The 27,670-nt window shown below is 38.3% G+C and overlaps 1 protein-coding gene and 1 long non-coding RNA gene across 6 annotated transcripts in view; one reads left to right on the plus strand and one right to left on the minus strand.

The window, feature by feature from the left end:
• Window positions 1–27,670, minus strand: part of Nkain2 (sodium/potassium transporting ATPase interacting 2) — a 1,006,098-nt gene that overhangs the window by 298,291 nt on the left and 680,137 nt on the right. The window lies entirely within an intron of this gene.
• LOC116097890 lies at window positions 12,865–16,724 on the plus strand. The gene is made up of 2 exons (XR_004121603.1): window positions 12,865–12,931; window positions 16,509–16,724. It is a non-coding gene; the product is annotated as an uncharacterized LOC116097890 (long non-coding RNA).

Genomic DNA, 27,670 nt, shown 5'->3' on the forward strand with positions numbered 1-27,670 from the left:
ATTCAAAAATAATAAAATTCTTACAACCTGAATCAAAGAATACATCAAAATGATCTTTCACAATGATCAATCATCAGGCTTCCTCCTTAGGGATGTAAGGATGGTTCAATGTCTGGAAATCCATCAACATAATCCACGACATAAATAAACTCAAAGAAAGAAACCACATGATCATCTCATTAGACACCAAAGAAGAATTTGACAAAATTCAAAATTCCTTCATGTTAAAAGTCTTAGAAAGATCAGGAATTCAAGACCCATACCTAAACATAGTAAAAGCAATATACAGAAAACCAGTAGCCAATATCAAACTAAATGGAGAGAAACTTGAAGCAATCCCACTAAAATCAGGGACCAGACAAGGCTGCTCACTCTCTCCCTACCTATTCAAAAAATTACTTGACGTCCTAGCCAGAGCAATTAGACAACAAAAGGAGGTCAAAAGGATACAAATTGGAAAGGAAGACGTCAAAATATCACTTTTACAGATGATAAGATAGTATGCTTAAGCAACCCCAAAAATTCCATCAGAGAACTCCTACAGTTGTGACTCCAAGCAAGCGAAAGATCTGAATGACAAGAACTTCAAGTCTCTGAAGAAAGAAATGAAAGAAGATCTCAGAAGATGGAAAGATCTCTTATACTCATAGATTAGCAGGATGAACACAGTAAAAATGGCCATCTTGCTAAAAGTGATCTTCAGATTCAATGCAATCCACATCAAATTACCAACTTCATTTTTCATAGAGTTAGAAAGAGCAATTTGTAAATTCATTTGTAATAATTAAAAAGCCAGGATAGCAAAAACTATTGCCAATAACAAAAGAACTTCTGAGGGAATCACCACCCATGACCTGAAGAATATTGCAGAGTGATAAAAGAACAAAAACAAAAAAAAACCAAAAAAAACCCTAAATGGTATTGGTACAGATACAGGCAGGTACATCTATGGAATAAAATTGAAGACCCAGAAATAAACCCATACACCTATGGTCTTTGACAAAGAGGCTAAAATTATTGTGGAAAAAAGACAGCATTTTCAACAAATGGTACTGGTTCAACTGGTAGAAGAATGCAAATCAATCCATTCTTATATCCTTGTCCAAAGTTCAAGTGGATTAAGGACCTCCATGTACAACAAGATGCACTGAATCTATTAGAAAAGGAAGTGGGGAAGAGCCACGAATATATTGACACAGGGGAAATTTTTCTGAACCAGTGGCTTATGCTCTAAGATCAACAATTCACAAATGAGACCTCATAAAATTGAAAAGCTTCTGTAAGGCAAAGGACACTGTCATTAGGACAAAATGGCAACCAATGGATTGTGCAAAGATCTTTACCAATCCTACATCTGATAGAGGGCTAATATCCAATATATACAAAGAACTCAAGAAGTTAGAATCCAAAGATCAAATAACCCTATTAAAAATGAGGTACAGAGCTAAGCAAAAAATTCTCAAGTGAAAAATCATCCTTAGTCTTCAGGGAAATGCAAATCAAAACAGCCCTGAGATTCTACCACATACCAGTCAGAATGGCTAACATCAAAACTCAGGTGACAGCAGATGCTGGTAAGGATGTGCAGAAAGAGGAACACTCCTCCATTGTTGGTGGGACTGTAACCTGGTACTAACCACTCTGGAAATCAGTCTGGTGGTTTCTCAGAAAATAGGACGTTGTACGACCTGAGGACCCAGCTATACTACTGGGCATATACCCAGAAGATGTTCTAACATATAACAAGGACACACGTTCCACTAAGTTCATAGCAGCCTTATTTATAATAGCCAGAAGCCGAAAACAATCCAGATGTCCCTCAACAGAGAAATGGATAGAGAAAGTGTGGTACATTTATACAATGGAGTACTACTCAGCTATTAAAAACAATGACTTCATGAAATTCTGAGGCAAGTGGATGGAATTAGAAAATATCGTCCTGGATGAGGTAACGAAGTCACAAATGAATACACATAGTATATACTCACTGATAAGTGCATATTAGATAAAAATCTCAGAATACCCACAATAGAACTCATAGGACATATGAAACTCAAGAAGAAAACCCTAAGTATGGGTGCTTCAGTCCTTCTTAGAAGGGGGAACAAAATACTCACAGGAGGTAGAGGGTAGGAGGGACTTGGAAGGAAGAGAGGAGGGGTAGAGGAAAAAAAAGGGCCAGATCAGGTATGGGAGAAGAAAGGAAGTATATAGAGAGGGTCAGGAAACTGAATATATGTGGGTAGCAATGGGGAATGGGGAATTGGGGATAGGCAGCAGAAAGCCCCAGATGCCAAGAAATCAAGAGGCTCCCATGAATCAATGGGGATGACATCAACTGAAATACCCAACAAAGGGGAGGGAAAATCTGTAGAGACTACATCCAGAAGTTAGTCAAAGCCTCCTATAGAGACTACATCCAGAAGTTAGGCAAAGGCCACCCACTCATCTCCAAATTTTTAACCCAGAATTGCTTCTCTATAAAGGAAATATGGAGACAATGCATGCAGCAGAAACTGAAGGAAAGGCCATTCAGAGAATGTTCCACCTGGGGAATCTATCCTATATACAGACACCATATCCAGACACTACTACAGGTGCTAAGAAGTGCTTGCTAACAGGAGTCTGATATAACAGGAGCTGTCTCTTGAGAGGCTCTACTAGAGCTTGACAAATACAGATGCAGATGCTCTCAGCAAACCATTGAACTGAGCAAGGGGACCCCAATGGAGGAGTTAGGCAAAGGACTGAAGGAGCTGAAGGGATTTACAACCCTATTGGAAGAATAACAATATCAACCAGTGAGACCCCCAAAGCTCCCAGGGACCAAACCACCAACCAAAGAGTACACAATGAGGGACCCATGGCTCCAGCTGGCTATGTAAGAGAGGATTGCCTTATCTGGCAATGGGAGGAGAATCCCTTGGTCCTGTGAAGTCTAGATGCCCCAATGTAGGGGAATGGCAGGAGGCAGGAGTGGGTGGGTGAAAGAGCACCCTCATAGAAGCAGGGGGAGGGGAATGGAATAGTGGGTATTCAGAGGGGAAACCAGGAAAGGGGATAACATTTGAAATGTGAATAAATATAACATCCAATAAAAAAAATTTCTGACTGTATCAAGAGCAGGAGAACCCCTGTTGTTGCTAGAGCATCACAAGCTAATGTTGGGAAGTATAAATTGGTATAAACATTTAGAATATCCAAAGTTGAATAAATAATTTATCTCATTCAAATATATATTTTGTTGACCAGATAGCACAGAGACTAATGCTAGTGATGTTTTTGGTGGTAGTTCCATAAAGAAGGGAACTCATAATAAGTATTTTGATGCTTGCATATATATTATTCAATATCATGTATATTATAAAAATATAACATTTAAAAACTGAAAAAACTTAATGTATGTGTAATATTTATTGTATAGGTTATACTCTGTCCTGCATATTTTTAAGTTATTCTTTTAAAAAAATATTTTACTTATTTATTTACATTCCAAATATTGCTCTCCTTCCTGGTCCCCCCTCCAAGAATTCTCCACTTTATCCTCCTTCCATTTTCCTTTGAAAGGGTTATATCCCACCCTCCTAACCCCTTATCCTTTTACCCCATTACTCTTCCCTGAGGCATCAAGTCTCTACAAGATTAGGAACACCTTCCCACTGAGGCCAGACCAGGTAGTGCTCTGCTACATATGTGCCAGGGGCTACATACCAGCCAATAAATGTTTTGTGTTAGTGCCTTAGTTTCTGGGAGCTCTGAGGGGCACAGGTTAGTTGATACTGTTGGTCTTCCTATGCAGTTGCCACCCCTTTTACTTCCTTCAGTCCGAACTCTTTCACAGGGGTCTCCAACCTCGGTCCAATGCTTGGCTGGATCTGTCATACATCTGCATCTGTCTCAGTCAGCTGCTGGTAGAGCCTCTCAGAGGACAACCATGCTAGGCTCTTCTTGTTTGTAAGCACATAATAACAATAGTAATACTGTTAGTGTTTGGTGCCCTCCCATGAGATAGGTCTCAAGTTGGGCTGGTCACTGGATGGCCTCTGCTACATTTTTGTCCCTGCATTTCTTTTAAACAGGAACAATTTTGGGTCAAAAGTTTTGAAGGTGTCTTGGTGAGCCCATGCCACCACTGGGAGCCCTGCCTATCTACTAGAGGTGGTCTCTTCATGTTCCATCTCTCAACTGTTGAGCATTTCAGCTAAAGTCACCGCTATTGAGTCCTGAGAGCCTCTCAAATCTCAAATGTCTGGGACTTTCTAGAGGTTACCTTCACCCCGCCCCCAGCCCCCATAGCTGCATATTTCCATTCATTCTGCTGACCCTTTGGGCTTATCTCCTACCATACCTGATCCTTCTCCCTCTTTTCCTTCCTCCTTCCCACTCCCACCTAGATCCCTCCCTCTCTCTGCTTCCTGCGATTATTTTGTCCCCCCTTCTAAGTGGGATTGAATCACACTCATGTGGGCCTTCCTTTTGTTAAACTTGTTATGGTTTGTATGGATATTCTGTATTTTTTAGCTAATATTCATTTAGTGAGTACCAAGCATGCATCTCCTTATATCCTGCATGCATGTTACCTCACTCAGGATATTTTCTAGTTCCATCTGTTTGCCTGTAAAATTCATGCTGTCCTCATTTTTTAATAGCTGAATAGTATTCCATTGTATAAATGAACCACATTTTCTATATCCATTCTTCAGTTGAGGACATACCCTTGAATACATTGGCATAGGGGAAATTTTCCTGAACAGAACACCAATGGTTCTCTCAGGTTCTAAGGTCAACAATTGGCAAATGAGAACTCTTGAAACTGAAAAGCTTCTATAAGGCAAAAGACAATGTCAATAGGACTAAATGACAACCTACAGATTGGGAAAAGATCTTCTCTAACCGTACATCCAATAGATGGTTAACATTCAAAATATATAAAGAACTCAAGAAGTTAGACTCCAAAAAAAAAAAAAAAAAAGCCAAATAACCCCATTAAAATGGGGTACAGAGCTAAATAGAATTCTCAACAGAAGAATCTCAAATGACTGAGACGTACTTACAGAAATTTTCGAAGTCTTCAGTAATCAAGGAAATGCAAATCAAAATGACTCTGAGATTCCACCTTATACCAATCAGAATGGCTAATGATCAAAAACTTAGCATATGCTGGCGAAGATATGGAGAAAGATGAACACTCCTCCATTGCTGGTGGGATTGTAAACTGGTTGAAACACTCTGGAAATCAATCTGGCAGTTCCTCAGAAAGTTAGAAATAATTCTATCTGAAGACACAGCTATAGTGCTCTTTGGTATACACCCAAAAGATGCTCCATCATACCACAAGGACACATGCTCCACTATGTTCATAGCAGCCTTATTTGTAATAGCAAGAAGATGGAAACAGCCCAGATATCTGTCTTTATGTCATTCTTTACTTTATCACCTAAGACTGGTAGTTGGAAATAAACTAAAGAGAAATCAGGAAGCAATAAATTGCCGTTTTTCTTCATGTTTATTCTTTTTTTCCCCAGGGAAAGGTTGATGAAAATAGAACAATTAAAAAAAAAAACTTGAAGAAAAGATAGCAGTCTTTAAATGTTGCTATTTACTTCTAATGTGTCATGATATTATCCAATATGTGTCATTAACCTGGCATGAAATAATGAGATTTCATGGCAGAATTCCTGAGACTAATGTTTGTGCCATCTCATTTTGCAGTTATAACACAGGTAAGTGAAAGCCAATTTTACCAATTATAGCACTATCATTTAGTACCATGCACATAAACAACTATATCAGTGTTATCTGCTAAAGCAGTTAGCATTTGATGGGTGCATGCACCTAGAAGTAGAAAATCTGGCACAAAAATAACACAGAATATAGAGGAGCTTTTAATATACTTATGTATATATACGTGACCCTTACTGGTATGTTCTTTTTATATAACTATTTTGAGCTTCAGAAATGCAGAAAGCAAGTAAGTTGACTTAAGATTCTGTTGGTCAAATCATAAAAATGTAGAAACAAATAAACAATCACCACCCAATATCAGAACTGTAAACTGCTTTAACCTCCAATGAGCTCATCAGAGAACTGAACATCATAAATAGACAATATGCTATAAAGCTAAGCTGCTAGTACTTCAAGAGTCTTCTGGGATTCAAAGAGCATACCTATGTTGGTTCCAGACAATCATTGTGTTTAACTCTTAAAGTCACAGAATGTAAGAGTGTTTTAAGTTATTAGTAGCTCTTTAGTAAAATTGAATATAAATTCCCCTTTGTGTGTTGAAAAGGTGAGATTCAATTAATTGAATTAGAGACCCCCCTTTCCTTCTTCCATTTTGGTTAAATTTTATTTAAGTGAAGAAACCATTCAATGTCTCTAGATAAGAATATAGATGTTTCTGGTTATTGATAATTGCTAAAATGCTGTTTCTAAATGGTCAAACAGAAACTCAATTCCCTATTTAAAACACTTGATTCTACACAAATTTCAAAATCCTCATTGAAAATTTCTGTTGTTTTGCAGTTTCCACAGCTGTATCTACTGTATGATAGCAACTATGAGGAGTTGGAAAGGTGGCGCAATGGGTTAGACATCCATTATTTCATGGCTTCTTATTCTCTACTTTGCAGAAAATGACCCCTTTTATTTGGTTAGGAGTGAGAAAAAAGTAAGAAGGCTGAGAATATTATGTGTAATATTATTTACACATAATATTGCTGAATGGCTTCATGAGCTCTTGGTCAGTCTGTTACTTAAGCTGACTTGGTTCCTGAAGGTTCTTACCACCACTTGGCTTTAGTGCCAGTGGACACTATCCCATTGTGGGACTCTAAAGGTCTACTTGCCATTTATTCTCTATCAAAAACTCTATCAAAAAATAAGATGCCTTATTTGATAAGTTCTACCAAAATACCCAGTTGACTATAACTCTTTGGGTGTCCTTTATGTTTCTTGGGAAACAAATTTGTATTTTGTATCAACAAATACTGAGAAAATAGGCTGATGGCAATGTGATTGGAACTCATTCTTTGTTTTGCATTGTCTGGCCTATTCTTCTAGGGTTTTAAAAAGGAGTCAAAACCAGCCCGGTGTGCCTGTTAATTGCCACACTCATAGTTCAATTTCTTCATGTAGACTATTTGAAGATCTTTTGTCCTTTGGATGGGTACATCCCTCCCTTGAGGTAGTGGGGGTCTCACACCTGTCTGTAGCTTTCTTCTAAAAACATATATTCTTTCCTCTCACTTTGAAAAATGTCAGGACTTAGCCACTTAACAGGACTATAGGTGGTGCATACTTTTAAAGAAGTCAACATAGATTTGCAGCACTTTAGAATTTAGTATCTTTGTTTTTTTGTGGTATCAGTCAAAATTTCTAGTCAGTACCCTAGTATATAGTCTTTTATATCCCAAGTTAGTAGAATGGCTTTTCCTTATATATTTTTATTAAACATCAAATTCATTAAAGTTAATAAAATGATTTTTCTTTTGGAGTCATATCTAATAAAAGTAAATATCAGTTTTCTTATTACAATGAAAAAAATCATTAAGCTTATAGACAATTAGTGTTTAAATAACATATATAATGTGAGTTATTTACTACTCCTTGCCTTATGAGACATTAATTACTTGCCTAGGTAATGAAAGGATTAGTTAGTTGTATAGCAGCATTATACAACAGTTTAGTGGTTCTCTCCCATTTGTGAAGTCTGTGTTGTTCTCTGATACATTTCTCCCTCTATAGGACAATCACCCCAGACCTGCTCCCCGCCCTGCCCAGTTGCCCATCAGCAGGTTTTTCTCAGCATCCTCTTCCCTAACAGCTAAGTTAAATAATAAATCTTTCCTTCCTCTGGCCAGAACTGTTGTTCTTTGCCTGGGGGGAAAGAGGAAATAGGAGGAAGAAAGGCCTGTCTTCCTGACCTCCTCCATACTCTTCTTTACTAGGTCACAGAAAGAGAATCACAGAGGTTTCTATAGAAATACTTTGATAAGCTCCAGGCATCTCTTAAAAAAAAAGCCTTGAACTTCCATCAGAAGCAAACTTACACAGCAATTATTTCAGATCACTGTTGTTATTGTTGTACTCTTCATTGTTATGTGGACACATGGAAGTGACAGGAAGTCTCATGGAGTACCAATATTGGAGCCTCAAACAACAGAAATCTAGCATTTCTTAAGGGCAGCCTGGTGATTAATGTGCTATAATCTAAACAGCTTTCTAATTTAAAAAGCCAATGAGTCTTTTCATCCCAATAAAGGACTCTGATTCGGTGACACACAGGAGCTCCATAGCATAAAGGTCATAGTTGAAAGAGAAGACCATTGAATTTTTTGCTGAATGAAAAATAAACAAATAAATTTCATTATAAATCTAGAAGTTCATCAAGATCCAATCTACAGACCAACCTACCTTCCTTTTCTCAAAGGCTCTGGTAAACTCAGCAGTACACTGTTGCCCTAGATAAAGAATAGATTGGATCTGATCCTTGACCTCAGGCAGCTTAACATCAAGCTGGAAACAGATAATTAGTCTAGGTAGAACCTCAGAATTAAAAATAGATCCAAACCTTATAGTAATGTTTTCAAGAGCAATAAGAGCTAAGAGATGCCAGCATGGGTTTAGGAAAGGAAATGTTTCATGAGGAAGTTAGCTATCAGAGGAGAAGTTTGATGGGGCAAGTAAAAGGAGACTTTAGTAAGGACTCTATTGATCAAATCTGTGCATGTCTGTACATTTCCCAAAGCTCACATCCTTGATCAGAACATTTGCTATCGTGAAACACAATCCAGCTGTTAGTGATTCTCAAATATTATCAGATTTTCAAATCACAAGTATTTAATAACTAGTATTGATTCCCACAAAACACTGAGATTGTTTCAAATAAACCAGTTTATAGGGGACAAAATGTTCATTCAACACAGAAACATGGGCAGGCACTGCCTTATTTAAGGGCAGTTGTGACGTGGTTTTGAGTGAAATGTTTGTTTCCCTCTCCCAGCCCATGTCAGATGTCTAGTCCTCAATATAATAGACGGGAACAGAGATCTTTGGAAGGTCACTAGGTCATAATGGGGATTCATAACTTTATAAATATTAGAATTTCCTCATCCTTTTCATAGAAAATGGCAGCCTATATAAGAATAAGTCTTTCCCTGACACCAATTATGCCACTGCTATAACTTGGACTTCCCCACTCCAGAAATAGGAAAAACATAAACTGTTGTTTAAAATACCCAGTCTGTAGTCTTTCCAAGTAATCTAAACAGACTGTGATAATCTATAGATAAACACTGTTGTGGAGCTAAGCACTTTCTTTATTCTCTGAATTAGATCCTAGTAGATTCACTTAGGGAGAGTCTAGGTTACCTACTAATTCATGTCACACAGATGCCAAGGAGCAGAAAACACACAAATCATAGACATCCAACCCCAAAGGAACATCAATTAATCAACAAGTAGGAGTTTTTTGGATGACATTTTCTGGGGTGACCAGACAGTGTAATTACGGGCTTCTGACTACTGTTTTCACATACAGAAACACTGCGTAGAGTAGTTCTCTCTAGTAGAAAGCTTACAATCTGCAGATAAAAGATACCGTCTCACTTCACAACTGAAGAATCATTCACAGTAATACAGGCAAGAAAAGTAAAGACATGCACTAACCCCATCCTAAGCATAGGACCATATAGCTGTGCATGAACCCTCAAATCTAAGGAGGTTTCTGAGAGGTAAGGAACTTATGGGCACTTCCAGTGCCTTCCTGACTGTTGCAATCGATGATGATATGGGTTGGGGGTAGGAAGAAAATGTCTCTTAAATCAACAAACTTGAGGAATGACAAGATCCGTAACTCACAGGATTTCCTCAGCACAATGAACAAAGGAGGCTTTTAAGTTCACCTGCAATCTTGTTAGCAGCAGCCCCACATCACCACATTCCAATACAATGGGCTTGGCCATGGTTCCTTTCCTTCCTCCCTCCCTCCCTTCCTTCCGTCATCTCAATAATGTTTTATTTTTTTACAAAATAAAATATAGTAAGATAAAAATGATCACATCAAAGTTGGACAAGACAAACCAACAGAAGGAAAAGGGCCTCAAGAGGAATCTCATAAAAGTACTAAACTGAAAGTTGTAATATCCATGCAGAGGACCTGGTGGGGCAGACATGCATAGGTCCTACACTTGGCAGACATGCATAGGTTCTACACTTGGCAGACATGCATAGGTCCTATACTTGGCAGACATGCATAGGTCCTATACTTGGCAGACATGCATAGGACATGTGTTGTTGTTCATTAGATGTTTGTTCTTCTGGTTGCCAATAAGCCAGTTAACAAATAGCTCCCAGATCCAGCACAGCAGAGATAGCTCCCTGTTCCTCCTTTCTTCTCTTTAAATGATACTGCCAGTCTTAAAATCTCTCTGTAAGAAGGAATAAGAGGCCTTTGGCAGCAATAAGTACATGCCTGTTGGCTCCATTTTGACCCATAGTTAGCTATCTGAAATGTCATGTTTCTAGGAAAAGAATATGAACTCATGGTGGTTAAAGTTGAAAGTGGGCACTATCTCCAATTTGATCTAAGGTTTCCTTCAGTGGGAACTCTAGACTAGAAAACTCCCTCTATAAAGAGAGAGTGAGGCTTCCTGCTTGATCAAGATCAATTTGAGACTGGCTTCTGTGCCAGTAACTGTAGCCTTCTCATCTCTCCAGAAGAGATTTGGGATTTCTGCCATTAGGTATGACTTGTTCCTCTTCCTCTGCCTGCTTTAAAGATAGTCTTGTGTTCTGTCATTGGAAGATAAGGAAGGTTCTTTGAACTTGTTCCAATGATAATTCCTCCAATATTCTCTGTCTGGAGAGCTTGAGAATTTTATTTAACTAATGAATGAGCAGATATACTCCACAAAGTCTTCCCTAGATTTCTCCAGAAATAAAACTTAATGCGTATACTATCTCTAGTCGTAGTTTCTGTGTGTAGTGTCAGACTCTCTCAACCTGTAGGACTGGGCCCCAAAGCATCCACCCTTGGAGATGTTGGATCCCTAGTCATGCACGTCTAGATCATTAAGACCAAAGAGCTGGACTTTTAACGCAGAAACATTTGATATCCCTAAACCCAGGATTCAAAAATAAGCAATTAGATTCAAAGTAGCCATACCATCTCCAGAATTTTATATTAATATAGGGAAGAGGTAAGATGGGCATGACGTTTGGCTCTCTGTTTCTGCTGGGGCAAATGGAACTAGACTGTATTGTTATTACACCAACTTCTCCGGCAGCACAGCCAGTTGCTGGCTTCTGCTCTTCCTTTCTCACAGTAATAATGTGATGCATCACTGTCTAACTTTAATGTGTTTTGATATGGGTTTCTTTGGATTTATTCTATTGTCTTAGTCAGGGTTTCTATTCCTGCACATACATCATGACCAAGAAGCAAGTTGGGGGGGAAAGGGTTTATTCAGCTTACACTCCCACATTGCTGTTGATCACCAGAGGAAGTCAGGACTGGAACTCAAGCAGGTCAGGAAGCAGGAGCTGATGCAGAGGCCATGGAGGGATGTTCCTTACTGGCTTGCTTGCTCTGGCTTGCTCAGCCTGCTCTCCTATAAATCCCAAGACTTCCAGCCCAGGGATGGCACCACCCACAAGGAGTCCTACCCTCTTGATCACTAATTGAGAAAATGCCCCACAGCTGGATCTCATGGAGGCACTTCCCCAACTGAAGCTCCTTTCTCTGTGATAACTCCAGCCTGTACACCTATTAAGTTTTTATTGATCTTCATTGTTTGGAATTTTCTTGTCCAGGCTTGGGAAGTGTTCTGTCATTGCTTTCTTGAATATTTATCATCAATTCTATCATATTTTAATCCTATCTCTAATAAATGGTAAGTGGTTTCATATATAGCAATGTCCAGTGTATTTTTGGTCAAATGAAGCCATGATTTACGTGCTAGGCAGAGACTGGTAATTTAAAAAAAAAATGTTCATTTATTTTGTCTCATGAATAGGAATTGTGTATCTTTATTAGGGTAATATGATGTTTGATTTATTTGTTTATTTTAGAAAGTGCCAATCAAGTAGCTAAAATGTATTTTGCCTTATGAACATATTTTTAGTCCTCAGAATGCTAAAAACCATTTTTTTTTAGAAATTTTGAAAATACCATTTTTTCATTATAAACTACAATTCTGGTGCAGTGCAGTAGATGACAGAAACCTCTTCCATAGTCAAGCTGAGGCTCAGCACCTATGGATCATGGGTTTTACTTTCCCTTCTGTTTTGTTCATTCCCTACAAGTGTTTGGCTTCCATTTTATTTTTTGCTTTCAGTTTCTTTTGTATATACACTTTTAGAGTCTATAGAAAAGAAGACATAGAGAACTTGTCTATCTGTTTCTACTTTATTTCACCCAACACTATAGCCTCTCATTCCTCCGGTGTGGTCAGAAATCAAACCACTGATTTCTACTTAATGCTCCACAGTATTCCATATGTATATGATACATTGTCCACTCATCTGCTGACAGGCACTTAGAAAACAGTGACCAAAAGGGAAAGAGTAATTTTTTATTTTTATTTACTTAGGATTTAAATAGATTGGATTCACTGATCAAATGATGTCAAAGGGTTAAGTGCATGAGATTATAACATGCAATTATGCTATGCTGTGGGTGGCATTATCTGATCAACAGCCAGAAAGAATAAGAAAGGGAAATATAGTTTTTCATTTGGATATACAAAGTAAAATCTTGCCAGTTCTTAGATATTTGTGGCTAGGATTTTGTTGCTTTGGATGCCAATCCTTATTTATTAACTCCATTCTTCCTCCATTGTGCCACCTGTCTTGAACTAACAGTTACAAAATCAGATCTCCTGTGTTTCTCGTCTTCAAACAAGGACTGCACTATACCACTGATATTGAGGTGAGGATAGCTAATGAAAATCTTTGCCCTCTGCCTTTATGTGAATCAACTTCTAAACACTTACACACACATACACACACACACACACACACACACACACACCACACAGAAACACACAAAGATTAATTCAGTTTGCATTTAAAAAGAAACTAAGCATTAGCCTGCAATATTAGTTTATACTTATTTTACAAGGAATCATATTGACTATATGTTGAGTGATTTGTGTATACAAGGCTCTGAATTGATTTTCCAGTTTATTCTAATTATAGTACAGTATGGGTTATATAATGAATTGTTCAGGGTTCAGTACAGATTTCTTGTTCTATAAGGAAAGTATAATCTAATTTGAGTTTCTAGGTATCTGGACTAGTTCACTTCCAAGTCTCCCATACATGGTCAAGCATCTTCCTGCAATAATTGAGGCTAGAAAAGAAACTGCTGAGATTTAGGGCTTAGGGCATTGCACAGTGTGTAAGTAAATGTTGTACACGTATGAAACATCAGTTTACATCTCTGGCACCCGCAAAGTACCCAGGACAGGGGTGGCTGTAACCCTAACATTTGGTACAGGATGATCCTAGAAGCTCACTAGCCAGCTAGCCTAGCCCAAACTGTAAATTGCAGGTCTGGCAAGAGAGTCCATCTCAAGGACTCTTAGAGAAAGACACCTGAAAATCCACTCTGAACATGCATCCTTTGCGTGTTCAGACCAGAAGACTGGACCTGGAAATATATCCTTTTGGTTAATATACTGGTAAGAAAGTATTACAATTAGCATATAAATCCATCAGTCATACTAGTATCAATTTCACTGTCCCAGGATACAGGCAGTCTGATATAGCTGTCTCCTGAGAGGCTCTGTCAGAGTCTGACAAATACAGAAATGGATGCTCACAGCCATCCACTGGACTGAGCACAGGGTCCCAATAAAGGAACTAGAGAAAGGACCCAAGGAGCTGAAGGGTTTGCCGCCCCATAGGAGGAACAACAATATGAACTAACCAGTACTCCAGGGACTAAACCACCAACCAAAGAGTACATATGGTGGGACTCCTGGCTCCAGCTGCATATGTAGCAGAGGATGGCCTAGTGGGTCATCAATGGGAGGAGAGGTCCTTGGTCCTGTGAAGGCTCAATGCCCGGTGTACGGGAATGCCAGGGCCAGGAAGAGGGAGAGGGAGGGTTGGTGGGGAGGGGGAGGAGGGAGGGAATAGGGTGTATTTTGGAGGGGAAACCAGGAAAGGGGAGAACATTTGAAATGTAAATAAAGGAAATATCTAGTAAAATATTGTTGTTGTTTTTACTAAATTCATCTCTTCATTGACTCCTCCAGAACAACAACAAAAACTCTAGGTTCTATTATTGTTCTTCTAGACTCATCTCTGAGATGAATTGCTTTATGTTTCTTTGGGGGCTCTTAATACCCCAAGTAGTAACTATGCAAAAGAGCTGGAGGCATCTACCTTTCCCGTTCAGCAGGAAGAAGCAACCTCATACATTATTCAGTTTTCCTGAAACATTTGAAAATATGTGAAATGTCTGTGAGGTATATGTAACCCATGTGGTTGTTTAGCTTAAATTCTAGTATTAGCTATAGCCTGCCTGTGACACTCAGGTATACTTCACCACCCACTAACCATAGTCTCCTTCATGTTTACCTCACTTGCATTTTGTATTCTAGCCTCCTCTCAGAATCACCCCTGACCAATACCTTGCAAACTGATCTCATTTACACTACATAACTATGTCCTGCTCTTACACCTCTACATACACCATTATTTCCCACCCCACATATACAGTACACAATCCAAGTATATAACATTCCTTGAAATTTATATACAAATATTCCTTTTGGTATCCAGTTCCAAATCATAGATGATTGGGACTTTGAGTGGTGTATGTTGTTAAATACAGGGTAATATGAAGTTTGGTAAATATTCTTATGCCATTTCTTATTTGTCCATACAATACATTATTTTCTTTCACTCTTAAAAGCTTCCTAGCTTTGGAATCATAGATCTTTAACTCCTTAACATGTTTAGCTTCAGAGATTCTAAAATGTGTTTTTTCCTAAATCTTCATATTTCACTAATAAATAAATAAATAAATAGTAATAAAAACATTTTTATAATGTGTAACATTGCAAAATAAAGTAATAACAAGGAAATTCTGTATTTTATTTTCCCTATACTGTTATATTTTTTATGGTTTTAAATGAACAACTGTTTTTGTATCATTAAGACAGAAAACAGCATTTACTTGCTTAAAAAAACAGGATTATGTAAAGAAGAGTGCCTCATACAATATAATATTCTATCATTGCTTCTTGTAACCACTAAATATTTACAACCTACATCTTTTCAGGTGTACTAACTTAAAAGCTATAAAAAGAGCTATTTCACATCTTGGCTAGGTTCCCATTTTGTTTTGTTTCTATTGTATGAAAAAATAAAGAGCAAGAATTAACACCTGAAACATTTCTATCATTAATAACAGTCATGAACTTTACCAGAAAACACTTCATTTGGGATTTATTTTTACATCACATAATAAAAAAAAAAGACAAACTCTCTACTACCTACATGAGGTAGAGAGTTCTAAGTAAAGGAAAATCAATTTTGACTCCTGAGAGAGACCCACACACTATGGGCAGGGTCCTTGTACCAACCTTTGTATATTTCGTTCCCATTCTCTTTCTGTTTCTTGAAGCTATTGTCTCAGCTTCATTCAGTGCATTGCTCAGCTACAAAAGATGCCCACAGAGCTAAAAAGCAGCTCAGCTTCTTGACTCAAAACCCAATTGTGGTGTTTAACTTTCATTCCCATTTTTCCAATTGATTGTTTAGGTGAGTTCACTAGGCAAGGTCTGTAGCTAGAACTCGTGTTTATTAGCACCATACTGTCTCCACACAGACGTTATCCAAAGCTGTACATCAAAGGCTGGTGAGATGGGTTGTGCAAGTCTGTCTTTTGGAAGCTCCCCAGAGCTACAGCCTCAGATACTAGAATCTTCACATCTTATACCTATAGAAACTAATGATGATGTCACAATTTCTTTCTACTTTTAAATCTTCTATATGTACTTTTCCAAAAAGGGCCTAACAACATGATTTTCTACTTCCTTAAGTTTTTTTAAAGGGTGTTAATGTAACACCTCATTTGAAATATTGGGAAACACATGTTTATAGATACAGACATGGTCAATATATATATATGCAGTTAAATTTATTCATAGATGCATTAAAGTGGTATTGTTTTTATGATTTGTGTTAAAAATAAACTAAATTTCAATATGTCATGCAACATTCAGGTTTAGTCAATGAATTATGAATAGCTGTTTTGTGTAGAATAGTAAATTTCTCCAAATAAGTAAATGAATAAAATTTACAAAATGTGGAAATAGTAATTTATAATCTCCAGTAAACAATAAAGATATCTTTAGCTTACTTTAACAGCTCGACAAATGTGAGTACTTCTTTTAAAATTTTATTTTGTATTAAGATAATTCCAAATTTATTTATTTTGCTAGCAACCCAGTCATTGAGAAGGTATAAATTACTGATCTTGTTTCATCCAGATCAACACTACTTTGTCAAGCCTCCTATTCATTCTTCTGTGCATACCTGAAAAATTGGTGAGTGCTGGCAGGAAATATTCAGCTCCTCTGATGAAGAGGTCATTTGTGGAACATTCCAAACAAAGCATGTCCTTCTATGCTTCCATCAACATTCTGTCTGTGCCACTTAACATGCAGTGCTTTGCTAACAAATAAGAAATTGATCTACTTCTGCTCCCAGACTGTTGGCTATTATTTATAACATTACAGGAATATGAGATTAATATGTTTAAAGACAGATAATACATTGCCTAAGTTGAGAACTTTAGAGACAGTGTTATTTCCCTTTCTCCTCCTGTTCCTTATTTCTCTTTTGTTAGTTGACCAGGCTTTGTGTAGAAAGGGTGATATTAGTTTCTCTCCCATCCACAAGTAACAATATTTGATCTTTTACATATGAAATAGACAAAGTTGACTGAAACAGCTTTAATTCTACTGAGTTCTGAATGCTATCACTGACATTTTATCACTGCATTGATGAAATGATTGTTCAAAATAACTGTAGTCATGGCTTTCATTTTATTTCTACTCTGACTTTGCAATACAATTCATCCGTGTTTGTGATTACTGTGCTGATAGGGGAAAAATGAAAAAGACATGTAACACAGAAAGTTCCTTGGCAATTGACATGTGGCATGGCTCCTCCTAAAGGAAATGGACTAGCTAAGAAAGAAACATGGGTTCCGAATCGAGAGTAATGTGATATACTGATAATTATGCTTATGTCCTTGAGAATATGGAATGTTATATTCCATTCATTTATCAGATGCAAATAAAATACAGAAACACAATTCTAAAACTTGTTTTATAGTATAGAATTTGGTTTTTAACAGATGAGGGGGTTGTGGTGATGGACAACAATATGTGGTTACAAGTAAAGTTTCATTAATGCACAAATATTCTCATGGAACTGACATGTTCTTTCGCTTTGACTACATCAGCAAGTATTGTATCAGCATACATGTTTTATATTGATGTAAATGAAGGCATCTTTTTCAAATACTTGAACTAAGGAAAGGGCATGTATATCAACTACAGAATTGTACATAGTTGAAAAAAATCATATTAGAGATAAAATCTGAGGATAGCTTTCCAGCTTTCTTTTTTTTAATACAAAAAGCAGAAACTGCAGGTTGTCTGTCACTTAAGCAAGTGACATTGTAAGCTGACAAGAAAATTATAGTGCTCAGCTGGAAATTAAACAACTGCAATACACTGTTTCCTGAAATAGTCTTTATTCACCTATGCACACATCCTAGTTTCCATCCATGTTGTTACTGCATTAGTAACCCATATGTTTGCTCTGGACCTGTGAGAAACTTAGTTATGATCCACCCATATAAAAACCAAGCATGGTATTGTGTTGAAAGACTGGGAGATTTAGAAATTTGGGAAAGCATGTCAATGAAAAGGGAAATGTATTAATAGAAATGTAACAAGCCAAAAACGTGGAGTAGCCAGTTCCAGGAACTTGGCTAACTCAGAGCCTCAAGGCTCTGGTTCCCTAAACCTGCCCTCCTGACTGATCCACAATGAGGGTGGAACTAGGAATGAAGGTCTACTGGTTTACAAGGCTCTCCACCCTGTCGAGGCTCTCCACCCTGCCGACTGATAGATGAAGATTACATTCCTAGAAGGAATATGCTCCCCTCCCTAACTGAATACCTTGGGTTGGGTCCCTCTGAAATTTTCCACTGTTTTTTGTTATGTTTCCTTGGTAACCCCCTCACCTCCCCCCCCCCAGTTTGTGGTTTTTGCCTTTAAATACCCCTTACTCCTTGTAGTCTGGGTCAAACCCCTCTGGCCTGCAAGGTTACGGGTTTGACCCCAGTACTGGCCTATCCCAAATAAACCTCGTGTGCTTGCAGCAAGATCGGTCTCTTGTGAGTTATTGGGTGGTCGTGTCATCCTGAGACTTGAATAAGGCTCTCCCGAGCTCTGGGGGTCTTTCAGTGTACCTTTAATCTAGGTGCTGAGAAAGAAGTGGAATAGAAAAAGAAGGATGCCTGAAGCCCAGAGGCAAGCTGGTCCTGCTAAAATGGTGATCTCTAGGTTAAGTAAATGACCCCATCTTAAAAACAGTAAGAGATAGAGTGATATAAGAATACACTAGGAATACATGTGACCTCTGACCTCCACATGTGTACACACACATAGAGACTAAGACATACACACACACACACACACAGAGAGAGAGAGAGAGAGAGAGAGAGAGAGAGAGAGAGAGAGAGAGAGAGAGAGAGAGAAGCATTTCTTTACAATTATATCACATGCTATGTTGTGCTTAATGAAAGACACATACAGTTGAATAGAATATGCTGTTATTGAAAGGCTGGAGAATCTTAGAATTTAAAATGAGGGCATTTAATAGAAATGTATGTATAATGTGTAACCTTTACCTAAAAGGGGGCATGGAAAACCTCTGTAACAAGCCAAGAAGGTGGAGTAACTAGTTTCAGGAACTTGGCTAACTCAGAGCCTCAGGGCTCTGGTTCCCGAAACCTGCCCGTCCTGACTGATCCACAATGAGGGCAGAACTAGGAATGAAGGTCTACTGGTTTACGAGCCTCTCCACCCTGTCAACCAGTAGATGAAGATTACATTCTTAGAATGAATATGTTCCCCTCCCTAACTGAATACCTTGGGTTGGGTCCCTCTGAAATTTTCCACTGTTTTTATGTTATGTTTCCTTGGTAACCCTCTCCCTGCCCCCAGTTTGTAGTTTTTCCCTTTAAATACCCCTCACTTCTTGTGTTGGGGTCGAACTCCTCTGGCCTGCATGGTCACGAGATCGACCCCGGTACCGGCCTATCCCAAATAAACCTCATGTGATTGCAGCAAGATCAGTCTCTCGTGAGTTATTGGGTGGTTGCATCATCCCGAGACTTGAGTAAGGATCTCCCCAGTTCTGGGAGTCTTTCATTATGTAATAACATTTTTTATTTTTAACATAGTATAATTATACTATTTTCCTGTGTCTCCCTCCATCCCTCATATACCTCTCCTTGCTCGTTTTCAAATCAATGGTGCCTTTTTTCAATGTTAGGCACATAACTTTATAAACACGTCAGAGAATTGTGATAGTGAATTTGACAAAATAATCCATTATTAATAACAACAAAATATCAAACACTAAGAGTAAGGGAGAAAACAGTGTGGATGGTCAGAAAGTTCATACACATGCTAGTATGGTTAATAAGTAAGGCCAACTAAGTGAGCTGGTTTCATTTTTCTTTCCTAATTATAGAACTAAGTTTAAAGTATCTCATTAAAGAGGGTGAAATGATTTGAAAAATACAAGGATGGAGATGTACATATGAATACATACATCCATGTGTTCAAATTATTCGTCTCTGTGCATAATAATTTTAATATAGCACACATACATGTTTTTAAATAACCCAGGATACTCAAGCATATTAAGAAAACAAATGAGGGCATGACCAAACACTAGGAGGTTGGTCTTGTGCACTGTGTATTCAAATGCTGATTTCTGTGCCCAGAGATCAGGTTACAGTCAGGACATTGACATTGGCATGACATTGAAATATTCCTTGTTTCTTTGTTGTGTAAAGAATGCTCCACCCCTCCATCACTGATTAGGTAATGAATGAGCAGGAGAAGATAAGGAAGTAGGACATCTGAGGCCAGTGAGCAATTCCCAAAAAGCTGTGAGAAAGAGTGGGCAGTGGGTGGGGGAAGTTAGGGGAAGGGGGAGGAAGGGAGGCCTTTATTGCTCCCTAAAGATGAAAAGTAAGTCTCTATGCATTTGAGATACGGGGTCCAGAATCCCCTGTGCTACAATTGACAAGAATCCCTCTCCTTGAGGAATACTTTTCAGGGTAGCAGAAGACTACACACAAGCTTCTAAAGGTAGGAAATGATCAACAGTTCTATCCAGGTAAGTAGCCTATGAATCACATCAGTGATCAGTATTGTGTAATAAGCCTTAATGTGGAGTAGTGTATAATCATACTGGATACACACACACACACACACACACACACACACACACACACACGTATATGGTATTATGTGTGCTATACTGGTAGAAACAATCAACTCTAATTGTGTTTAAGACCTTTTTCAAAAAAGAAGAAAATCGGGGCTGGTATTGGAAACATAGCCTAATTTACTCAGGCCTAGTAAATTAACAGATCTTGGAGGTGAAAGGCTGGAGAATCTTAGAATGTATAATGTATAACTTTTACCCAAAAGGGGCATGGAAGACCTCTGCCACAAGCCAAAAAGGTGGAGTAGCTAGTTCCAGGAATTTGGCTAACTCAGAGCCTCAGGGCTCTGGTTCCCGATACCTGCCCCTCCTGGCTGATCCACAATGAGGGCGGAACTAGGAATGAAGGTCTGCTAGTTTATGAGACTCTCCACCCTGTGGACCAGTAGATGAAGATTACATTCCTAGAATGAATATGTTTCCCTCCCTAACTGAATACCTTGGGTTGGGTCCCTCTGAATGTTTCCTTGGTAACCCTCTCTCCACCCCCAGCTTGTGGATGTTCCCTTAAATACCCTACACTTCTTGTGTTCAGCGTCGAACTCTGGCCAGCATGGTCATGAGATCGACCCCGGGGTCGAACTCCTCTGGCCGACAAAGTCACGAGATCGATCCCGGTACCGGTATCCCCAATAAACCTCCTGTGATTGCAGCAAACTCTGTCTCTCCTGAGTCATTGGGTGGCCGCGTCATCCCGAGACTTGAGTAAGGATCTCCCCAGTTCTGGGGGTCTTTCAGAGGCAAATCTACAAACACCACAGTACTAAACCAACAAGATCTTTAATTATATTCTAAGTATTTGTATTTATACCCACATGTACTGGCTGGTTTTGTATGTCAACTTGACACAGGCTGAAGTTATCACAGAGAAGGGAGCTTCAGTTGGGAAGTGCCTCCATGAGATCCAGCTGTGGGGCATTTTCTCAATTAGTGATCAAGTGGGTAGGGCCCCTTGTGGGTGGTGCCTTCCCTGGGCTGGAGGTCTTAGGCTCTATAAGAGAGTAGGCTGAGCAAGCCAGGGGAAGCAAGCCAGTAAAGAACATCCTTTCATGGCCTCTGCATCAGCTCCTGCTTCCTGACCTGCTTTAGTTCCAGTCCTGACTTCCTTTGGTGATGAACAGCCACGTGGAAGTAAGCCAAATAAATCCTTTCGTCCCCACCTTGCTTCTTGGTCATGATGTTGTGCAGGAATAGAAACCCTTACTAAGACACCACAGATAACTGTAGTCCTTGTCCCTCATCAAGGAAACTTTTCTCTGTAACTGAGGGACCCTAAGGGTTTTTTTCATACCCTCCTTACAATTTCACCCTCCCACCTGGGGCCAAGGCTAGGCCAAGTTCCATTCTCCACCCACAGGAATGTTCTTGAGTAAAAAAGTTCTCAGAATGTACTGAGTGATAGTTACCAGGCCCTCTGGAAAATCCTAGATAGAGTTCCATGTCATGCTTGCTAGCCAATAGATTTAAAGGTCAATATTCTAGCCAATAATTTTTTACTGTAACCTTGCTGATGTAACCTGTGCCCCTAGAAAGTATTAAAAACTGCTTGTAATAGCCATTCAGGGTTGTCTTCTAGTAACTTGCCTTGGGGGATTAATTGAAGGTCTACTGGAAAGCAAACCTCTTGTTTTTGCATCAATCTGAGTCTTGGTGTCTTACTTGAGGACATCTTGAAGTAAGTACCACTGAGGGTTGGGGTCTTATATAACATACAGAGACCATTACAAAAGACCACAACCAGAGAAACTAAAGAGCTGTGCAACCTCATACCGATAGATATATTTATAAAACTCTCCTTCATCTAAGGCTCAGGGGATGTTGTGATAGAGGGATGGAAAAATTGGAGGAAAAGAGGATCAGGAAACAAGGCCTCAACTCTACACAAAGAACTACAGCTATGTAAGGAATGCTGAGAATAGGCAATAGTTTTCTTGAAGGAACACATAGCAATTTGTCATCTCTGACACTACCAAATGGTCATCACTGAAAACATAAATATGACACATACTAAGCAGGTTATATTCATGAGCATATATATATATATATATATATATATTATAAGTATACATATACATGTATTCATATACACACACGTGTATATATATAAAACACATTATATATATAGCATGTGTATACACATATACATTACATATACATATACATACGTGCAAGTGTAATGACAATTAATGAAATAAAGAGGCCATGAATTTAAAAAAGAGCACCAAGTGTATGGAAAGGTCTGAAGTGAGGAAAGTACAGAAAGAAATCCAAGTAGTGCATATGTTCATCCTTTAGCCTGTGTGATTTTCAGTTTTCCTTGGTGAAACTTGATAATGAAATCTGAGAGACTTGTAGCAAATTACTAATATTCAAATCAAATAGAAACATCTCTTATGTTTTCCTTCCCAGAGTCATCTTTCAAAAATGACTGATCATCATTATTGATATATGTTGCAGTGAAAATAAAATTATCAGAGTTATAAATGTTAAAGAATTTAAGCTAAGGAGAAATTAGAGGTCTACTCATATTTCTTAATAAAAAATTAACTTTTACTTAGAGCTTTTGAGGGCCTCACAAAAGCCTATTGGATACAACTTCTCTCTCAATAAGTCCAGATGAAGTTAGAACAATTGTCTTAGATATGATTACAGGACTAGTTAGCAGTGGTCAATAATGCACAAAACAGAAATGGCTCTACTATGTCCTGCAGTGATTTCTTATCCAATCTTTTCTCATCACTTAAGCACACTTTTGAGAACACTTATGAGAGGCTCTTTTTTGTGTCTACGCTTTCTATTTTTCTGGCCATCTAGCTGGCAGGTAACATGACAATTAGTCTTAATTCTAGAAACAGGGATGTTAAATATGTACACAGATATTTAAGGAAATGTATTTTCTCAAATACCTTATTAGTTTTTTTATCTCTATACTGGTTATCAGGGGCTACCTCTGAAGAGGGGGTGCACAGAGTAAGAAAAACTATACTCATAATGAGCCCACTATGGTATTTAGCAGATCAGAAAATATTGAAATATATTTTATTTTCCCTTTGAAAATCTAACCAGGCAGTGGTGGTGTACACCTTTAATCCCAGCACTTGGGAGACAGAGGCAGGTGGATTTCTGAGTTTGAGACCAGCCTGGTCTACAGAGTGAGTTCCAGGACAGCCAGGGCTACACAGATAAACCCTGTCTCAAAAAAAAAAAAAAAAAAAAAAAAAAAAAAAAAAAAAAAAAAGGGAAAATCTATATGAAATAGTTGGCTGAGTATTAAGATACAAATGTAGATGTGAGTAGTGAGATACAACTCAGTAACTTGAGGTACTCTGCACTTACAGAATTAGTCTTCTGTATAAACTTATTAACTATTTAACACCGAAATTGTTTTTAATTTAATTCAGATCTGGAAACTAAGACTCAGCTTTCAAAATCAGCAAGAATGTTTATGCTCACTCAGAAAATATGAGTTGCTTAGCTGCAGTAACATTTTTGTGTGTTGTAGTAAACAGTTATGTTTTCAACTTCTTAAATATGTGATTCTGAATCATAGTTTCTATACCTAGCTCTCTCCAGTATAAAATTCATATGCTACTTTTATGATTTTTGAAAGCCTAATACCAATGGTTAAAATGTTTCCACCAATTCACAGTTACATCCCCCCACCCCCCACCCCCCTCGCACTCCTTGGCAACTGTAGCCTTCCCAGTAACTTTCCTGTCACATTCCTCCAATAACTTGTGGTTGATTTGGTTCCTGTCTTGTCTTCTATGTCTTCATATTCCTGGGCACAAACTGATTTTATTTCCTTTTTGAGTCCAACTTGCCTTTCATCACTTTCCTATGTGTATTGAATGCCTCTTCTCACCTTCTAAGTGGACTGGTTCTGTAATTTGTTTTTGTCTAAAAGTATTCTTTTCTTTTAAGAATTCCGAAATGTTATATAACCAGGTTATAGTATAGAGGTTATCATTTCAATAAAGAACTAAAATTTCAGGGGATGAAGGCTCAAAACTGGGATCTACAGCATCCTAGGAAGTACCTTACCTCTGAGCAATGCTCTTCTTCCATGAGTTGTGTTCCTATAGAAAACATGCCCTCATCCTCCATAAATGTGTTTTGTAGGGAACACTCCTCTTTCTCCATTAGTGGTATTCTGTAGTGAATTTTCTCTCCTTCTCCATAAATGATGTTCCTTAGGGAACATATTATCCTCTGCCATGAACAGTGTTCTATAGGGAACATGTCCTCCTCTTCCATGAATGGTGTCCCTTAGGGAACATGCCCTCTTCCATGAATGGTGTTCTATAGGGACGTGCTCGGCTCCTCTGTGAATGATGTTCAGTAGGGAACATGCTCTCATCCACTGTGAATGGTGATTTATAAGGAACAATTTCTAATATGTGTAAGTTCCCACTTTGTTCTTGTTAGGCATGAAATCTAGTTCTATCTTGCTCCTCAGACTTTCTCTATTTTTTTCAAGTCAGTTATCATTATCAAGATGATGAGTGGCAGAGAGAAGGACATGTATGCATAAAGAAGAAACCTAAGTGTCACCAGTTATCATTATCCAGAAGATGAGTGGCAGAGAGAAGGACATGTATGCATAAAGGAGAAACCTAAGTGTCACTTCCACTGTGCTTCCTTTTCTTTTCTTTTTTTTCTTTTCTCTTCTTTTATCTTTTCCTTTCTTTCTTTTCTTTTCTTTCTTTTCTCTTCCTTTCTTTTTAAAACTAAACTCTGAACTGATTATTATGGTTATGGTAGAATTTCATGGGCTTTAATAGATTGCCATTTATAAAAATGTGGCCAGCTCAACAGGACATAAATAGGGAAATTATGCCTGATTTTGAAAGATAATATAGTAAATGTACTAACATAATAAAATAATCTATTTCTTAAGAAATACTTGGATTTCATGATACAATAAAAATTTCTTAAAGATGTGAGAACCTCAACATGTTAAAAAATATATTAATTAAAAAAACTAAAATAAATTTTGCATTGGTATTCCTCCAGTAAAATGCTTAACAAGCTGGTTGTGGTGGCACATGCTGGTAGGATTTGCTGAAGGAGGCAGAGACAGGAGGATCACGAGTTCGAGGCCAGCCTGGGCTACACATTTTTGGGCTGGAGAGATCGCTCAGTGGTTAAGAGTACTGACTTTGAAAGGTATAGAAAATATAAAAAAGTTTTTATGACCCCTAGCAGACTGAGCAGAACTAAGAATGCAGGTCAGCTGGTTCAGAGCTCTGGGTTCCAGGAACTTGGCTAACTCAGAGCCTCAGGGCTCTGGTTCCCGAGACCCGCCCCTCCTGACTGATCCACAACGAGGGCGGAACTAAGAATGAAGGTCTACTGAGGCTCTCTACCTCGCCAACCGGTAGATGAAGATACATTCCTAGAATGAATATGTTCCCCTCCCTAACTGACTGAATACCTTGGGTTGCAATTCCCCCTCACTCCCCCTGGTTTGTGGTTTTCTCCTTTAAATACCCTATACTTCTTGAACTTTGGGTCAAACTCCTCTGGCCTGCAAGGCCACGAGCTCGACGCCAGTATACTGGCCTTTCCCAAATAAACCTCGTGTTATTACAGTGGCCTCCTTCCTGATTTTTCGCCAGTGGGGTACCCATGCCGAATATAATAACTGTTCTTCCAGAGGTCCTGAGTTCAATTCCCAGCAACCACATGGTGACTTACAACCATATGTAATGGGATCGGATGCCCTCTTTTGGTGTGTCTGAAGACAGACAGCTATAGTGTACCCATATACATAAAATAAATAAATCTTAAAAAAAATGCTTAACAATATAAAATGAAGTCAATTTAATATGAGGGCTTAAATTATTTCAAATTAAGAAGTAAATACGCCTCCTATAAAATTTTTGTTAAACAATTATTTTTTACTTTTTATTTTTATTTATTTTTTTATTTTTTGAGACAGGGTTTCTCTGTGTAGCCCCTGTCTCTGTGTAGGCTGTCTGGAACTCAATCTGTAGACCAGGCTGGCATTAAACTCAGCCTGCCTCTGCCTCCCAAGTGCTGGGATTAAAGGCATGCACCACCACTGCTCAGCCGCCTTACTAATATTTTTAAATCCAGGGACACATAACAAGATTTATTTTTTTCCTCCAGAACAAAAAAGTGAATGTCAAAACTGATGCTTACAAGGTCTCTTTCAATCATCACTGATACGTAAATGGTCTCTTTCAATCATCACTGATACTTAAATGGTCTCTTTTGATCATCACTGAAGAAATTAGAGACTCTCTGGCAAGCAAATGGATAAGGCAGAAGAGAAAAGGAGACCACTCTTATTTCTGTCTGTTGTGCTTCTATAGCCTCCATCAAAGCCTGAGCACCAAAACTGATTAGTGTACACGTGAGAAATGGCTCCAGGCACACAACCTGGACACTAAGGAAGCCTGACAACTCAGTTCAGTCTTGGAGACTCACATGGAGGCATATAGAATTGACTCCTGTAAGTTGTCCTCTGACTTCCACAAACATACACAAAACAGGACATGCATAGCCATCTTCCCCAATCAACCCTAATTAATGGATAACACTGTGCAGATTAGCATCACTGATGAAACGTGTTACTATATAAGGCACCGTTTAGAGTTTTTAAAGAAAAAGCAAAAATGAAGGTAGTGTACTGACTTACTTAATTACTTAATCAATCCCACAAATATATCATGAGCAGAGCATATTATTGGGCTTTGCTGGTATCCAGGATTTGCTTGACTTGGAGTTCTCTGCATGGACTCTGAAGAGTTGCTCACACCCTTGTTTCAATGTTTCAAAGCCTCTTAGGACGTTTATTGTGATTAGACTTCACATCAATGTTTCCTAGAAATGATATCTTAAAGCCCTTAAGTTCAAGTGAAATTTATAGAAGTCACAAGTGATGCAAATAAATTATTGGTCATGAGCTATATAACATTCAAAGTAAATCTTGTAATGTTTTCAGTAATTAGAAGTCATCCTTTAGGGGAGTAATTTCAAAACTGAAGAAGGAGCAATAATATAAAAAGCATCTTTAGGGAAGCTTAGGTATTCTTTCATTTGTTTCAGTAATGAATGATCTCTCTCTCTCTCTCTCTCTCTC

The sequence above is a fragment of the Mastomys coucha genome, unplaced genomic scaffold, assembly GCF_008632895.1.
Source record: "Mastomys coucha isolate ucsf_1 unplaced genomic scaffold, UCSF_Mcou_1 pScaffold2, whole genome shotgun sequence".
Lineage (NCBI taxonomy): Eukaryota > Metazoa > Chordata > Mammalia > Rodentia > Muridae > Mastomys > Mastomys coucha.